General features: G+C 45.4%; 3 pseudogenes; 2 read left to right on the forward strand and 1 right to left on the reverse strand.

Annotated features, from left to right (window-relative positions):
• The window catches only part of LOC110312224, a 22,685-nt pseudogene extending 20,221 nt beyond the window's left edge, over window positions 1-2,464 (reverse strand).
• LOC110283686 lies at window positions 756-1,574 on the forward strand (annotated as a pseudogene).
• An 8,203-nt stretch (window positions 2,465-10,667) lies between the features above and the next one.
• Window positions 10,668-11,915, forward strand: LOC110312225 (annotated as a pseudogene).
• The last annotated feature ends 4,107 nt before the right edge of the window (window positions 11,916-16,022 follow it).

Genomic DNA, 16,022 nt, shown 5'->3' on the forward strand with positions numbered 1-16,022 from the left:
CCAGGCTGGCCTCGAACTCAGAAATCCGCCTGCCTCTGCCTCCCGAGTGCTGGGATTAAAGGCGTGCGCCACCACGCCCGGCTGCAAATGCCTTTCTTGATGGCTCTCTATATTGTTTTTATTATTTGATGTGTATGGCTTCCTTTCAGAGATCTCCAGTCAGGGGTTAAGGCAGGCTGTAACTCTTTCAAGCTGACAAAACCCACTATGCAGAAGGAAAAGTAGTTCATGTACTTCAGAAGAAAGTCCATCCATGGGGATGTAAAGATACATAAAATAAGTCAGGTGGAAATTACTGTATAACAGTGTGGGAAATATTGAGATAAAAATAAGAACAAAATTTACATCAAGATATATACAAATCAATATGAAGTTAAATATAAAGTGGACATATGGTCATATGCATTTGTACAACTGGCTGGACCGTGTACCAGAGTGCTGAAGTGGGTTAAGGTAACTGTAAATAGCAATTTGTTTCCATCAGACTCCTGCATGAGTAACAAGTACATGGAAGCTTTGTAAAGGGAGCCTCCATCTCTTTGACAAATTAAAAGAGAGAGGAAAATCCTCTGCAGCCTGCAGGCTGACCAATTTGGCTGTCTGCGGCGCTCAGATCCAGTGTTTCAAATCGGTTCACCCAAACACGCCATTTCCTTCCTGCAGCCTGAAGTGTTCCTGGAATACCATTGACCACTGGCTGGTTCCTGGAAAGATGCTTTAAAAATGGGAACTCGCATAGCAGCTTGGTGGAAACCATGTTAATACTGGACACTACTATCTCTTTGCTGGGCATGATGGAGACGTGTTGGAAAAGCAAAACGGAGATCGAAAGGGGGCGTGGATGAAATCTGTGGGGAAGCTGTCATGGGGGCTGCTCAGAGCTTTTGGGCCAGCACTGGCTCAGAGCTGGTATTACTGACTGCAGCACCGCGGCACCGCTCCGCCAGGGCCCTGTGCCTATGCTGCCCATGGTCACGGAGCCCTGGCAGAGGCCGCACGACTCTGCCTCCATGACATCGCACAGGCACACAGTGTAACTGCCACCTGACCTCTTGGTCCCGCCACCAGCACCACAGCCGCCCAGCCCTTGGCCAGCCTTGGTCAGGGAGGATGATTAGGAAGAAGAGGACGAGCCCACTGAAAGAGTTATCTGGGAAGCGACTGGGCGGTAGCGATCATTGAAGTCTCTTCGCTATGAATGAGGATGCCACCCTCCAGGACCTGCCCCCCTTCTGCAAGTCAGACCCGGAGAGCACTCAGTTGACGGCAGCCTGAGTGGGGAGACACCCGCCGGTCCCCCAGCCTGCCCCAAGCCCCCAAGCACAGCCCTAACGACCCAGCTGTATGCCAAGTCTCTGCAGGTGTCGGTGCCAGTGTGGGCCTTCAAGAAGAGGACAGAAGCCGGATCGTCAGATCAGAAGAATAGCCCGCCCTTCTCGCCCGACCTAGAAGAAATAGCGGCTAGCTTGTGTGCGCTAGTGCTGCTAGAGGTGAGGACACCCCAGGTCTTCGGGGATCTTCCGCGGTCGCGGCTCAGTACCCGCGACTTCCAGAAGCTGAAGCGGAACTATTAAGCGTGCAGAACGCCTCCGTGCGCGAGAGGCCACTGTCTGCTCTGCCCAGCAACATGTCAATTCTGTTGCCCAGCAACAGAAGAATTCTTTGTGGGATTGGCACCCTCCGGTTGGGCGGGGCTAGTTGTAAAAGCTCAGCCTGTAGGTTCCACAGCAAGACAGCCTGTCCATCAAAACTTGTCCTGTACCCAGGACCTTACCAGCTTACTGCCCCCCACCACATTAACAGGTGCCTTAAAAGGCCTCTCCCACCCAAGTGGGGGCAGAGGCAAAGGAGGCCTCATTTTCTGGCCCTGGATTTGGGTGTGGGAGAATGGTATAGGTGTCAGGAGGGGCGCTATGAGATTAAAGTTTTACCTGGGAGGGGGGCGGGATGTGAACTTAGGAAATTGGAAGGAAAGATGATGAAACCGCTGGGATTCCAGGGAAGAATGATCAAACTAAGGACGGACTGAGATGCTGTGGTCCATGCTGAGCAAGAAACCCTGTGGAAGTCCAAAATGTGTGCTGCTGACTATAAAGGGCTGGTTGTCATAGTGGAGCAGGGTTTTCTGGTTCACAGGGGGAGTCTGCTCCTCCTCCTCCTCAGCTCTCCCTGACTCCAGCTTCCAGTGCTCAGGCCCCTCCTCCTCTACCCCCCATGCTTGCTGCTCCACCCTAGGATTCTCCAAGTTGCTCTCTAAGCACAGAAACTGCTTGTCCTCCAGGTAGCCAACTTCCATAAACCTGGTCTCCCCGAGGCAGTTGGGAGGTAGCAGTGAGGAAATACCACAGTGAGTGTGAACCTGGGAACACTGTGCGGTGAGACCAGGAGTTCCTCTAGGGACTCGGGGCAGAGCAACTGTCTCCTGGCAGTGTAAGACTCCATCCCAGTACAAAGATCTGTCCATATTAGGAAAGAGGCTTCCAAGCTCAACCCAATAAAGACAATGCCCCTCAGGCATTCCAGAGAGTAACTTACTCTTGATAATTCCTCCAGGCACACCTGGAGCGGACTTTCCTTTGCTACTGGACTCTGGATACTGTTAAGTTTTAGATCAGTTCTGACCATCACAGTGTCCTTTAATATTGACCTGAGTAAATTATTTCTTCAATCCTGCTGGTGTTTCTGAAGGTCAATTTCTGCTTTTCCCTTTGCCTACACTACTTGTCCCTTGCTGAGCCTGTTTCACTATCAATATCCCTCCTACCTCTTCCTGCTTTCCTGGTGAGCCTGTTCACTCTCTCAGGGGTACAGGCAATACCTCCATAGATCTCAAATCTTTGGTGTTTTTTGTTTGTTTGTTTGTGTTTTATTTGTTTGTTTGTTTTTTGTATAAGCTCTGCTTTGTAGAAAAATCTTTCAATTTTCTGAAAAAATACTATTTTAACTGGGATAATTGTGCTAGAAACAGGTAATGTTCATGGTTTGCAATATTGATATTTCTTCCTCATTTACAGAGAAGGATTCTCCTCAGTAATTTTTTTTTTTTTTTTGATTTTTCGAGACAGGGTTTCTNTGTGTAGCCCTGGCAGTCCTGGAACTCACTCTGTAGACCAGGCTGGCCTCGAACTCAGAAATCCGCCTGCCTCTGCCTCCCNAGTGCTGGGATTAAAGGCGTGCGCCACCACTGCCGGGCAGAGAAGGATTCTCAACCCGCGATTACCCTCTGAACAGGAACCACGGGGGTTCCAAGAAGAGGATCTAACCAAGGGCACAGCAGCCTCCCTGATGAACAGAGAGACTAAATCATCCCCAGTGGTCCCCAGCAGCACTGGACAAAAGCATCAGAGGCTGCAGATGACTGCTGGGTGACTACAAACTCTGTCAGGGGTGATCAAGCAGGGGCGAGGCAAGCATTCTCAGGAATCATAGCCCCCAGTTTCCTTCCTGGGCCATGGGTAGATCAGATGGCCTTCATTTACTGAAGGATCAGATTCAAGGAAGTTTCTTTTTCAGGAGTGGGGTGGAGTAGGATTCAAGACAGGGTTTTTCCCTCTGGTTGTCCTGGAACTCTGTGTATAAATCAGGCTGGCCTCAAATTCAGAGAACCACCTGTGTCTGCATCATGACTGCTAGGATTAAAGATGTGTTGCTACCATGGCTGACTAGGAGACACTCAGTTATATTAGGGACATAGTCATTGTCTTCTACTACCTGTCCAGAAAATACTGGATAAATTCTTAAAACATATGAAGATGCTGGCAGTTCTGTTTTATGGGGAGTTGTTCTATAACAGGAAATAGAAGAGAGGCAAAGGGGAGGACTGGATGGTAGAGAGTTCAGGCAGAGTGTTGGGGAGCAGATTGTAGGGAAGAAGAGTGTAGGCCAGCAGAGCAGATGAGTCCAACTCAAGTCTTTTGTCCTTTTCCTAGGCTGACCCTTCCTCTTTGTACTTTCTATACTTTTTCTTCTATCTTTGCTCTCTGAAGGATACAAAGTTAGGGTCCTGATTGCTCCATGTCTCTCTTTCTGGCTACAACCCACCCTCAACTTGTATATTCAGCAAGTGCCTAGAACTGTTCCCACTAGCACAGGAGTCTTCAAAACCAGCATTGATCCTTAGGCTTCCCAGTTGCAGCTATCACAGCAGAAACAGATAGCTGCATTGCAATGAATCTTGGACCAGGTAAAAACCACATGTGGCATGCTCCAATTAAGGCAAGGAATTGATGAATTTCTCAGTCCCAGACCCAAACTAATTCCCTACTCTTGACTGTGCGTACATATTGATGGTGTGCATGGGTGAGGGAAGAAGAGGGTATGGTCACATCACCTACTCCGGGACACTCTCTGTCATTAGGGTCAGAAAATAACAGGTGTAGCAAAAGCTGGAGGTCAGGGCATGGGGGGGGGGTTGTTGGGGGGGGGATGGGGAGGTCTGAGCTCCTCCAATGAAGGCAAAGTTTCTCTCCTTGACACAAACCCAGTCTCTGTTGTGTGTTCCTGCACAGGTGGAACCACGTGATGGGTGGGAGTGGGGTTCCCCTTCCCTTCAACCTTCTGTCTGTCCTGGTTCCAGATAGGCAACATTGAACCAAATCAGCGCTGAGGAGTCAGTTCCAGTTGATAGAGAAACTACTGTTCTGCAGCCACACAACTTTTAAGGAACTTAGAAGATAAAATAATAGGCACTCAGGAAGTCTGCCAAACCAGTGGCATGGGTTCTTTCTGGTCTGGGCTGGTGCTCTGTGCACACCTTGGACACAAACTCTGCAGCCAGTCCACAGCACCCAGAGGAAGCTCCACTCCCAGGCACTCACACATGTCCAGTATCCCAGATATCTATAAAACATTTCATCCTAAGACAAAAGAATATACCTTCTTCTCAGCACCTCATGGCACCTTCTCCAAAACTGACCATATAATTGGTCACAAAACAGGCCTCAAGAGATACAACACTGAAATAATCCCATGCATCCTATCAGATCACCCTGGACTAAGGCTGGCCTTAAATATCAACAAAAACAGTGGAAAGCACAGATACACGTGGAAGCTGAACAACACTTTATTCAATGATAACTTGTTCAAGGAAGAAATAAAGAAAGAAACTAAAGGCTTGTTAGAATTTAATAAAAACAAAGACACATCATATCAAAACTTATGGGACACATTGAAAGCATGGTAAGAGGAAAACTCACAGCTCTAAGTGCCTCCAAAAAGAAGCTGGAGAGAGCTTACACTAGCAGCTTGACAGCACACCTGAAAGCTCTAGAACGAAAAGAAGCAAATGCACCCAAGAGGAGTAGACAGCAGGAAATAATCAAACTCAGGGCTGAAATCAATCAACTAGAAAGAAAAAGAACTATTCAAAGAATCAACAAAACCAGGAACTGGTTATTTGAGAAAATCAACAAGATAGATAAACCCTTAGCCAGACTAACCAGAGGGCACAGAGACAGTATCCAAATTAATAAAATCAGAAATGAAAAGGGAGACATAACAATGAAATATATCTTAAAAGAATTAATCTGTTTGCTAAACAGTTCAAAATATTAAAACCATGTTCTGCAAACATCATGGAATATTATTGATAATTTTTCTCACTGTGTTTGAAGTCAGCATTTTCTTAATGTTTAACTTCAAAGAGTTTTTGCTATTTTGAAATGTTTAAATTATACTTACTGATAAAATAATTTCTCCTAGAAACCCTGATCTTCTTTAAGTAAACTTATAATTAGACAATGTACACAGATATATAATGCATTTTAAATACTCTCTCACTATGTCAGATGGTATCATATAAGGGCTTTTGAATATATTTGTTAATGATTCATTTTTAATATTCTATGCTCTCCTAGTATGCTTAATTCCCAAAGAATATTTTATATGTTTTGAAACAATTTATTATTCAACATTAGTTATAGGGTCCTCGGTTATGGAGAGTATTAAATGTTCATTAATGATATTTTTAGCATATGAAAGGATATGATTATAAAAATTGAATACATTTTTAGGTATTATTTGATTCTCAAAATATTCAATATTATTAATATGTTTGATGTATAAAATGCATTTAAATAATAAAATTAAGAAAAAAGAAAAGAAAACAGTTTTATCAGTGAGATATTGACTCTAGATAGAGTTTAAAGCTCACCTAGTATTGACACGGTCTAAAAAAGTCTTGATCTGCTTTTTGCTCTGCCAGTTGACTCACAAGTCAGGAAAAATCTCAAGGGCAACCAGCAGCTGCAGTAGAGAAATCTCCAGCTTGGCAGACAGAATGAGCAGTTGAAGAAAGCTGTTTAATGTGTGTAAGGAAACACATGTGACTCTGAGCCTGCATATCTTTCTCTACTCTGTCCCAAGTCTTCCTCACCAATAGTCAATCAATAGTCAAGGGAACTGAAGGGCAGGGTGGGCAGACTGTTGTCAGGTTGGCCTGGGGAAGTGAGACTGTTGGCTCATTCCGGCCACAAGCCATCTTTCTGAGAATTCTTTTGTCCTTTGCACTCAGCTACAGCCAGGCACCTTTCAGTGTTCATATTCCTCCTGACTGTTAGTCCATGGGATTGGGTGGGGTGAGTGGGTAGGAGTGTGGGGATGTGGTCACACCACCCTTTATCTTATAATGAGCATAAAATGACATGTGGCGCAAAAGCTGGCAGGTTTTGCATCTTTCTTTGTTTGGGTTGTTTTCCTTGGTGGTGGTGGTGATGGTGTGTGTGTGTGTGTGTGTGTGTGTGTGTGTGTGTGTGAAATTACTTTATGGTGGTTGGGACTAGGGGTGTTTGAATGCATTCCACCTAGTGCTTGTAGATAGCCTCAGAACAAATTTCAAGCAACAGGCTTCTTCCTTCTTTGAGATCCCTGGGATCAAACTCAGTTCCGCAGGCATGGTTGCAAGTGCCTTTCTTGATGGCCCTCTATATTGTTTTATTATTTGATGTGTATGGCTCCCTTTTCAGAGATCCTCAGTCAGGGGCTGAGGAGTGCTGTAACTCTTTCAAGCTGGCAAAACCCACTATTCAGAAGGAGAAGTAGTTAGTGTAACTCAGAAGAGTGTCCGTCCATGCGGACACAAAATAACCTCATAGTGGTAAAGATACAGAACGTAAGTCAGGTGGTAAGAACTGTACAACTATGTGGGAAACATTAAGAGACAAAGTTAACAAGAACAAAATTTACATCAAGAATAACACAAATCATTATAAGATAAAATATAAAGTTAACATAAGGTCACATGCAATTGTACAACTGGCTGGACCATGTAACAGAGTACTGAAGTGGGTTAAGGTAGCTGTAATTAGTAATTTGTTTCCATCAGACTCCTGCATGAGGAACAGGCACATGGAAGCTCTGTAAAGGAAGCCACCATCTCTTTGACCTATTCGGCTGTCATCTGTGCCCAGATCCAGAGCTTCAAGTCGGTCCACCCCAACACCTACTCCATCTGTGACCTGATAGATGAGGTGGAGGAGCCAGGGCTGCATAACCAGATTCAGGAACAGATCCTGAAGCATGGCTGTGACTGAAGCCATTTCCTGCCTGCAGCCTGCTGAGCAGCTCCTGGGAGCCTGAGAGGAGGCTCAGGGCAGCAGAGGCAGCAGAGGAGTCTTCAGAGCCCTAAGTGTTCCTGGAAATACCAGTGAAGGTCAGGTCCATGGAAAGATGCTTTTAAAGGTGAACTCAGATAACTGGAAGGAAAGATGACTGAACAGAACTGGGTGCCCAGGCGAGAATGAGGTGCTATGGTCCATGCTGAGCCAGAAACCGCGTGGAAGTCCAAAATGCATGGTGCTAGTTGTAGTAGCCAAACAGGGTCCTCTGGTCCATGAGGTAAGTCTGCTCTATGGTCTTGGCTCTCTTTGTCTCCTGCTCCCAGTACTCTGGCCCCTCCTGCTCCACCCACGGTGGAGTCTCCAGGTCGCTGTGGAAGCACAGGAAATCCATGTGGTCCAAGTAACTTCCATGAATCGTGGCTCTTCCAGGTCAGGCCAGGACAAGGCGGTGAGGAAAGAACACAGCGAGTGTGAGCCTGAGGACTGTAAGCTGTGAGATCCCGACCTCCTCCTGGGATGCCAAGGGTGCTCCGGGAGGAGGGGAGTAGTGGGCAGTGCTCAAACGCGTTTGGAGAGTGGTGTCTGGTGGGAAAAGCCCTGGTTCGGCACTCTCTCCCCACCCTACCCCCCACACCCCTGCCTCCTCTTGCAGACTCCATCACTCACTTGTGCTGGTCTGGGTCTCAGCCAGGGTGGCCACCGGCCACAGAAGGAACTTGCACAGCTCGGTCAGGCACATATAGAGAGGAATACAGAGCTTGTTTGATTCCTCCCGATCTAGGAGGAGTTTATAACCAGTACTGGAGACTATGCTGGTTGTTGTTTCAGGATCTCACTATCCTCTGGGGGTGATAACTGCCAATTTGTCATCAGTGTCAGGGGAGAAGGACATCACACAGGTTGGGGGTGGGAAGTGAAACTAGCAAGATGGGGAGGAGCCTGCTAGGGCTACTCCATCCCAGACCTCAATAGCTGACCTTGCCCAGAACCCTGTGTTGCTTGACAGACTACTGTTATGTCACTGTCCCCCCCCCCCCCGCCCAAACACACACCTTCCTTAGACTGGAATTGAGAAGAGACCTACAGACAAATCTTATTTCTTTATTTTATTTTATTTTATTTTATAGTTTAATGTATTTTAGTAGTAAACTTACAGGAACAGTACAGAAGACTGACAACATTAACAACATGTACTTGTATGTAGGACAACTCAGTTAGAAAAGTATAGTGAATGGATGGCATCTACTGTGTGATAAAAATGCTACAAACACCATTTAGTTGTCGTCAATAAGAAATTTATTTATTTTTAAAAAAATCCAAATGCTGGTATTGTCCAGAAGATTTTAACAGGTTTATTTATAATTGTGTTTAAATGTGTTCACTGAAACATTTTGCTTGCATTAATGCTTTACATCTTGCATTTAATGAACGTGGAGAAATGCCAATACCTGATTCTGTCCCTTATGTTTCCACTCGCAATCATATACTTAGGTACCTTTGACCCCATGGAAAAAATATCTAACATTCAGAACTACTGATAACAGGAAGAAGAGAAAAAAATTTTTTTGAGAATGAAATGTTTCCCCTCATAGTGGACTCTTAAGCACATTCTCTGCATATGCGGTGTGCTAGCTGGATATCTTTTGGCATAATTGATACACGTTTGGCATGGATAGCACACAGATTGGTATCTTCCAAAAGGCCAAGCAGCTAGGCCTCACTTGCCTCCTGCAAAGCACCAATAGCTGCACTCTGGAAGCACAGATCTGTTTTGAAGTCCTGAGCAATTTCTCTCACCAGACACTGAAAAGGGAGCTTGCGGATCAGAAGTTCAGTGGACTTCTGATAGCGTCTGATTTCACAGCGTGCCACAGTACCAGGCCTGTAACGATGAGGTTTCTTCACTCCTCCAGTAGAGGGCGCACTCTTGTGAGTGACTTTTGTTGTTTTCTGGGTGCTTTACCACCGGTGGATTTGTGGTCAGCTAGCAAGAAGCAGCACTGGCATTGGAGAGCACAGGATGTGGCGGAGTTCTCTGAGAGCTGAGAGCTGAGAGCTGAGAGCTGAGAGCTGAGAGCTGAGAACTGAGGCTGAGAATAGAATACAAATCTTATTTCTTCATTTCCTTCCTCCTTCCCATTCTTTCCCTTCCTATAATAAGACCCAAAACTCTGGCGTTTTAAATTTTATTACTTTCACTGTGAGTGTGTGTGTGTCTTTCTGTCTTTCTGTCTGTCTGTCTGTCTGTCTGTCTGAAGTGTACCTGGCCATCTTCTTCCCCAGCACAGATGAGGAGGTCAGAGGAAACCTTGCAGAACCAGGTTCTCAATCTTTCCACTGTGTTTGTCTCAGGGATGGTCCTGTTATCCAGAGCTGTTCTAAAGCAGGTTGGAAGGATCTAGTGTTCACCATGAGCCAGAGTCTCTTCTTCTTGGTAAGCAGATCTGGGATCTATGTCAGGTGGGGAAGCCCGGAAGAGGTGGTTTGGGGAGGAGACAGGTCAAACTCCCATGTGACTGAGTTCTCATTATTTAGAGACTCAGAATAGAATGGAAGGCCTGAGCTGGGTCCTGGGAATATTGAATCCTGGTGGAGATCAACATTTCTTTTCTGTAATCACCATTGAGTGGCAGGGCTCTGCTTTCATACCCTTGTGTTTTCTTGTCCTGGAGATCTGAGCCTCATTTCAGGACCCTCAATTTCTATACAGAAGACACCATGAGCACCCTTAATAAAGTGGGTGGTCGTCTTAGGTCAATTTTCAATTGTATTGTGCTGCATGAGAGACCTTGTGGGGTTTGGTTCTATGCAATCCATATTGAGTGATCATGGTGGCCTCCACAGTCCCTCTGGTAAACAGACTCCTGCTCCTTCCTTGCCTATACTAGGCTGTTGGTTTAAGGAGGCTGGAGAGCATGTCCCTAGCAAGAATGGGTGGGGAGCATCAGGGCTTGCAGCTGTCCAGGGACAGACTCCTGAGCAGGGCAGCAGCTCACAGCCCAGGTTGAGAGTGAGGTGACAACTCAGGACTGTCAGCCAGCGATCACCCAGAAAGAGAAATCATAAGCTGAGAAGAACACATTCTATTTGGGACACCATCTGCAGCTGAAAATGGGGAATGGACTGTCAGTCCAGACTTCCATCCTGTCCATATTGAGTGATCATGGTGGCCTCCAATGTCCCTCTGGTAAAGCAGACTCATGCTCCCTCCTTCTCCATACTCAGCTGTTGCTTTAAGAGCTTCCTTCTCTGGGCGCCTCCCCACCTAGGGAGGCTGGCAAGCATGCCCCTAACTAGGTTTAGCACTAGGTTTAGGCTTGTGTGCCACCTCTCTTCTGCCCCTCCCTCCCTCTGTCCCTTCCCCCTTCAGACCTAGCTGCTGCAAGGGGAGGACTTCTAGGCAGCAGCTGACAGTAGACAGCAGGGGCAGAAAGTGAAATAGGCAGAGGCTGACAGTAGACAGCAGAGGGTGGAAAGTGAAATCCAGTAGCTCTCTCACCCAGAAAAGGAAATTCTCAGCAGATAAGAATAAAGCATTCGGGCTGGAGAGATGGCTCAGTGGTTAAGAGCACCGGCTGCTCTTCCGAAGGTCATGAGTTCAAATCCCAGCAACCACATGGTGGCTCACAACCACCTGTAATGAGATCTGACGCCCTCTTCTGGTGCATCTGAAGACAGCTACGGTGTACTTAGATATAATAATACATAAATCTTAAAAAAAAAAAAGTAAACACTAACATTTAAAAAAAAAAGAAAAAAGAAGAAAGCATTCAGTTTGGTAAACCATTTGCAGCTAGAACTTGGGTATGAACCAGCCTGCCACCCTTTTGGTCCTTTCCCACTGGTTTGGACTGTGCTGGAAAGACAACAATTTTATGCAGGCTGCAGTTCAACGGCTTTGTAAATACCATGCCTGCAAAAGGATTTAACACTGAGAAAACTAAGGTAACCTTGGGCAATTCTAAAACATTCACTTTTCACTTCTGGATGTAGGTGGGCAAGAGAAATGAAGACCACTGTGATAGTCATATACTCCATGCATAGATGACATTGTGTTTGTGGTGGACTCTGTTGATGTAGCAAACAGAAGAAGCCAAAACTGAACTTTATAAAATAACTAAGATATCAGAAAACCAGGGAGTCCCTGTACTTATAGTTGCTACCCACCCGGTCTATCAGAGATTGAGACTTGTTACCAATGGGTGAATTGACCTCGTGCACTCTTGGCATTGGCAGCCCACCTGTGCAATCATAGGAGGTGGGCTAAAGGAAGGACTTGAGAAAATACATGATATGATAATTAAAAGAAGAAAAATGTTGCGGCAACAGAAAAGAGAAGATTGGATTGGTGTGGAATAGGTTTTCCTTGGTCTGATTTCTGACAAGTTGAAGAGTGTCTACAGCCTGGTTTGCCTGTCTGCCCTCACTGAGGCAATTAAAGCTTTGTGTTGTTGAACAGTCAGATACCCAACTCTGTTGCCTTGTGTCATGAGTAAATACAATGCTTCTTAAAGTCGTCTCTTCTCCCTGACTCACAAATCTTTTGCTACTACCGTTGTGGGGAGCTAAAAAAGGCTAGTAATTGACCAGAATACAATTTTGTGGAAATTTGACCTGAAGTTAGGGAAATAAAACTTTGAAGAGAAAAAAAAAAAAGTGCTTGCTTCCTTCTCTGAAGCAAGAGATGCTTTCCTAACTCTGACTTTTCTTTCTGCCCTTAGGACATCTCTCCCTTGAGGCTGAGACTCCTTTGGGTCTCTTCCAGTCCTAGGCTTTGGAAGACAGCACCCATCCTGGTCACTACAGGAGTGTTGGGAGCTGCAGCTCTCTGGCTGTGCTGGGTAGGTAACCCTGTTAGCATTTCTTTCATGTATATGGGAGAAACAGGAAAGGAATAGGAGCATGCTGTATAATGGTGTATAATGTATATTATTATACAGTGTATAATAGTGGTGAAGGGTATGCGGGGTGGAAGAGTTGACCTCTAGATGAATTCTCATGCATTTTGTCACTGAAGGCTTACAAATGAGTCCTGACAGAGTCAAGAGGCTGCTCAGTGCCTCCTCACCCCTCACCCCCTTTTTTTTTTCAAATATGACTTTTTTGTTTTGTAAGATTTGTTCATTATTAATTTATTTATCATAATTATTTTTTATTTTATCGAGACAGGGTTTCTCTGTATTGCCCTGGCTGTCCTGGAACTCACTCTGTAGACCAGACTGGCCTCAAACTCAGAAATCCACCTGCTTCTGCCTCCCAAGTGCTGGGATTAAAGGCCTGCAACACCACTGCCCAGCTAGATTTGTTTATTTTATGTATATGTATATTTATTTTATCTATATGACTACACTGTTTTCATGCACACCAAAGAGGGCATAGGGTCCCATTACAGGTGGTTGTGAACCACCAGGTGGTTGCTGGGAGTTGAATTCAGGAATTCTGTAAGAGCAGCTGCTGGGTGTGGTGGTGCACACCTTTAATCACAGCACTCAGGAGGCAGAGGCAGTCTGGTTTCTGAGTTCGAGGCCAGCCTGGTCTACAANGTGAGTTCCAGGACANCCAGGGCTGCACAGAAAAACCCTGTCTCAAAAACCAAAANAAAAAAAAANAAAAAAAAAAAAAAANAAAGCTATTGGTCTTAACTCCTGACCCATCTCTCCAACCTCCTGGCCCACACTGCTATCTACTGTCTTTGGTTTTCTTTCTTTCTTTCTTTTTTCTTTTTTTAAAAATTTATTTATTATTATATCTAACTACAGTGTAGCTGTCTTCAGATGCACCAGAAGAGGGTGTCAGATCTCATTTTGGATGGTTATGAGCCACCGTGTGGTGGCTGGGATTTGAACTCTGAACCTTCGGAAGAGTAGTCGGTGTTCTTAACCACTGAGCCATTTCTCCAGCCCTGTCTTTGGTTTTCTTGCTGATAGCCACCTGCTTCTCTTCATGTATTATTTCCTCTTACATCCTTGCCAGAGCTTCGTTTCTCTGTTATGTCCTCCTGCCTGAGATGACCTCCTCACTTAAGCAGCACACCCTGCTGCTTCAGACATCTCCTTTAAGCCTCCCTGTGGGAGCTCTTCAATGTCTCTGAGCCAGGCCAGCTCTCCTAACATTATTCACACAGCAATGTTTCCTGTCCCTGTGAGGTTCAGTTTGTGACTCTCCATAATCTTTGATTCTATGGCATGCATGCGTTGGTCTTGGTTTATTTTCCTGTGGTATGACAAAATCCTCAGACATAAGCAAGTGTGGAAGTGTGTAGTTGGGCACAGACCCAGGGCATGGCCATGGAGTTGGGAAGCTGGAGCAGCTGGTTTCAGTACATCCACAGGGGGCAAAAAGCTCCAAAGGCAGTGCTTAGGGAACTTTGTTCCTTCTATGAAGTGCTGTTGAGTTCTGAGTGGAGGTGGGGAAAAGCCAATTCAAGCTTAAAAATGAAAACTTTATTTTCTGAGTGCTCAGGGAGTTGGCCAGTTCAGGAGGCTGTATTGCTTATTTAAAGGGCCAAACCACAAAAATAGGTCAGTGGGGTGGGGACTAGGGAGAGCTTCCAGGTCATCCAAATCCCAGTTTGACATTAAGGGTTATGCAAGATAGCATATGAAGTAGACTGGGCCTTTTCTAGGACAACTATCTTCAAGGCCTTTAACTCATTCCCTTAGACACTCCATTGGGAAACAAGATCCTTAACTCATCCTCATAGTTCCTCATCCAGACCTCAAGATGATATCTGAACAAAAGCAGGTCAGCTGTGTACAGTTAATGATGGCTTGGCAAGCCATTGACTCTATTCTTACAATGTAGACATCTTGATAATAATGACATTAGGTTCTACATTCATTTACTGGTTTATAGACAATTAAGACAGTATTTGGAGGGCCAGAGTAGGAGCAGGCCCCTGAGTCTGGGAATGTAAACTCAACTTGATCCTGTTAAAGGAAATGGGGAGCTAAATGGGAGAGTTGCTGGCAGCTGTCTCATGACAGTGTAAGACAGGGCAGAGGTAAAGTCTGTCCATATTAGGAAAGAGGCTTCCAAACTCAACCTAATGAAGACAAAGCCTCCCAGGACACTACTTGTCCGTTGCTGAGCCTGTTTCACTATCAATATTTTTCCTACCTCTCCCTGCTCTCCTGGTGAGCCTGTTCACTCTCTCAGGGCTATAGGAACACCTCCATAGATCTCAAATCTTTGGTTGTTGTTGTTATTGTTTTGCCTATTCACAGCTTTGTAGAAAAATATTTCAATTATCTGAAATCATACTAGTTTAACTGGGATAATGTGGTAGGAAGAGGTAATGTTCATGGTTTACAATATTGATATTTCTTCCTCATTTACAGGGAAGGATTATCAACCGGAGATTACCTCATGAGCAGAAACCACTGGCGCTCCAAGAAGAGGATCCAAGCCAAGGGCACAGCAGCCCTCTTGATGAACAGAGGGACTAAATCTTCCCCAGGGGTTCCCCAGAAGACTGGAAAAAAAATTAGAGGCTGCTGGGGTGACTGCAAAACTCAGGGACATAGTCAATGTCCTCTACTACATTTACAGAAGATGTTGAATACATTCTTAAAACATCTCAAGATGCTGGCAGTTCTGCTTTTTGGGAGTTGGACAATAAGAGGAAATGGAGGAGAGACATAAGGAAGGACTAGAGTGCAGAGAATAGGGAAAGTGGAGGGGAGCCGAATGGAGGGGAGAGAATGGAGGGAAGCAGAGTACAGAAGAGCAGAGTGGATGGGTAAGAACAGCTGCCTGGCCTTGGTGACACACGCCTTTAATCCCAGCACTCCGGAGGCAGAGGCAGGCTGATTTCCGAGTTCAAGGCCAGCCTGGTCTACAGAATGAGTTCCAGGACAGCCAGGACAGCCAGAGAAACCCTGTCTCCAAAAACCAAAAAAAAAAAAAAAGCTTAACTCCTGACCCATCTCTCCAACCTCTGCTCGGTCTCTCTGTATACTCCTCATATCTCTGTAGCCTCAATGTCAGGGGACCCTCCCTGCATTGAGCTTGAGTGTCCTCCACCCAAGCCTGTGATCCTGGCCCACACTGCTATCCACTGTCTTTGGTTTTCTTTCGTTTTCTTTTTTTTTTTTTTTTAAGATTTATTTATTATTATATCTAAGTACATGCACCAGAAGAGGGTGTCCGATCTCATTATGGATGGTTGTAAGCCACCATGTGGTTGCTGGGATTTGAATTCTGTACCTTCGGGAAAGTAGTCGGTGTACTTTTTTTTTCCATTTATTTTATTTTACTTTACTTTATTTTATTGAGTGTATGGTGGAAGAGTGAAAATGGGTCAAAAGGGAGGGAAGGAGGGAGGGAGGGAGGGAGGGAGGGAGGGAGGGAGGTCTTTCTCATGCTGGGAAAGATCTGTGCCTTGGGAAGGAAGGTTAGTGCTAGTGCCTAGTCCATTGTGGTGCTTTATCCAAAAGACTTTGGTTCTGGCCTCNCATTTTATTC

The sequence above is a fragment of the Mus caroli genome, chromosome 17 (assembly GCF_900094665.2).
Source record: "Mus caroli chromosome 17, CAROLI_EIJ_v1.1, whole genome shotgun sequence".
NCBI lineage: Eukaryota > Metazoa > Chordata > Mammalia > Rodentia > Muridae > Mus > Mus caroli.